The sequence below is a fragment of the Oratosquilla oratoria genome, chromosome 31 (assembly GCF_046742065.1).
Source record: "Oratosquilla oratoria isolate Oo_2021 chromosome 31, ASM4674206v1, whole genome shotgun sequence".
NCBI lineage: Eukaryota > Metazoa > Arthropoda > Malacostraca > Stomatopoda > Squillidae > Oratosquilla > Oratosquilla oratoria.
Genome location: NC_134807.1, coordinates 31,721,739 through 31,723,025, shown reverse-complemented (window position 1 = coordinate 31,723,025; position 1,287 = coordinate 31,721,739). Strand labels below are relative to the sequence as shown.

At 38.1% G+C, this 1,287-nt stretch overlaps 1 protein-coding gene across 1 annotated transcript in view; it reads left to right on the top strand.

Moving 5' to 3' along the window:
• LOC143041500 (uncharacterized) overlaps positions 1-584 on the top strand; it is a 100,096-nt gene extending 99,512 nt beyond the window's left edge. Inside the window, exon 4 of the mRNA XM_076213448.1 lies at positions 1-584. This exon is cut by the window's left edge and continues 1,725 nt beyond it. The gene's annotated coding sequence lies outside the window, so the exon portion shown is untranslated.
• Positions 585-1,287: the final 703 nt, after the last annotated feature.

The window sequence follows — 1,287 nt, the reverse complement described above, 5'->3', positions numbered from 1 at the left end:
CAGGGTGGGGGAATCTCGCTCAACTTTCGCGTAAATAGAATGAGATTTTTTTTTTTCTTTCCCCCGTTCCCATTGAGTCCTGGAGTCTGTTTTACAATGTTCATCTTAGAGAACGTCAGACTATTTTACTCAGTTAAGGGAATGTCTAAGAACTAGAGGATAACCAATCGTTCAAATACTATCTCATATATTTTGAGACTATTTATTATCTGATCCAGTTCTTGTGTTTCACCCCAACAAAATAAAGGATATGTTAGCCAGAAAAAGTGAACACTATTTGTGGATAATGAAGCTACTCGGATACTGTTATCTGAACCATTTTCACAGAACTTCACGATTTTTAATATTTCATCGTCGCAATGTTGCACAGTGACCATTTACTTTTTTTCTTTTTTTCTCCAGAGCGAGAGAAGAGGGCGACTCAAAGAGTGGCTGTAGTTCAGGCATTTTTTCTCCAAAAAAGACTAATATTGTATGTACATATCTTAGTTTTACCAACAGCTGTTCACTGTTGCAGCTGTACGATTACATGTATACAGTTGTACATATGTATATAGTAGGTTACAAATAAATGGATGATTTCACGATTGTTTGGTATAGCCTATTGTTCAAAACTTCAGTTGAAAGTAAATCTGCAACAACATAACCGAATCTATTCACGCCAACTTGGCATCTAAGCCACGCCCCTTCCCCCCAGAGGAAGCCTTGATAAAAACAGCTTACTGATTGGTGGAAATAATTTCAGTCTAAATAAAGTTATATGGCTTTACATTAATATCATGGTACCAAAAACAACTAAATGACATGTTAAGATCACTTCAATCTAGACAAAAATATACAATTTAACATTATTTCTCACGAATATTACCGTACCAAAAAAATCATAAGCAACAAGTGCATTGCATTAATTAACATTAGAATGAGCGAGTGGGTGTGGCTTTGCTGCCGGACTCCCGTAAACGAACTCAAAGTTACTCAAAAACCTTGATCCCAAATGGTAACATGTTCAGTCTACACTAAAGCTGATGTCACACTATACGTCGGCGCCGGAAGCAGCTAAATTATGTTTGCAAATTCTATTAGCTTGATCAAATTCACCTGCCGATAACCAGAACTATATATGAGGACCACCACTTCCTCTTGGTCAAAGTACAATCATAACCTTTCGAGTTTAATGACTCGTAAAAGACACTTTGCTATGGCCAACAGCAAGCCGTAACGGCGGGGCCGGACAGTGTGACACTGGTTTAAGTCCCCTTGTCTCTTCGTGCTTGAAGATGACTGGCG